Source organism: Penaeus monodon, chromosome 29, assembly GCF_015228065.2.
Source record: "Penaeus monodon isolate SGIC_2016 chromosome 29, NSTDA_Pmon_1, whole genome shotgun sequence".
NCBI classification, from domain to species: domain Eukaryota; kingdom Metazoa; phylum Arthropoda; class Malacostraca; order Decapoda; family Penaeidae; genus Penaeus; species Penaeus monodon.
This window is the reverse complement of record NC_051414.1, coordinates 11,619,648-11,620,320: the sequence shown is the minus strand read 5'-3', so window position 1 is coordinate 11,620,320 and position 673 is coordinate 11,619,648.

The following is a 673-nucleotide window of genomic DNA, read 5'->3' as shown; positions in this document are numbered from 1 at the left end:
CTCGAAAAGGGTTTTTGAACCTATTCGAAAATTTTTACTTTATTTGTTATTCGTTAAAATCTAATCGTGTCTTTCGTTTCTTATTTGTGTGGAGTTTTTTGTCCTCCTGAGGTTTTTTTTTTTTTAGGTTATTTTTACCCGTATGTAAAAACCCATATGCCAGCCTAGGTTATTTGTTACGAAAACCCCAAAGAACTGTTTTTTTTGTTATTCATTCGTTTGACAAAGCCGGGTTTCACAGGGGTTTGTTTTATAAAAATTTTTTCCAACAGTTTGGGAAACATATTGTATTGCACTAATTTGGTCGTTTTTTTTGATTTTAGAGAGAAAAATAGAGAGATAAAAACCAAAGATAGATTGACAAAGGAGAGATACTGACATTAAAAAAGGAGCGAGGAAAATAGAATTAAGGAGAGGGTTTATGTCATTCCCGGCCTCGCAGGTTGGGGCCCGAGAGACTTTCCCCAAGTAACCTTTAATTTGTACCGTGGCTGGGGCTCGGCCCGTTGTCTAGAGACTTCATTCCCTGCTGATCAGAAAATAAGAGGGCGTACCCTTTAAAGGTGAGGACATGTGGTTTAAGGGGAGGGGAAGGGGAGAAACGTAATGAAGAAGAAAAATTTCAAAAAAAGATTCTATGCATCGTGAAAAATAAAGGGGTTGGATGAACTAG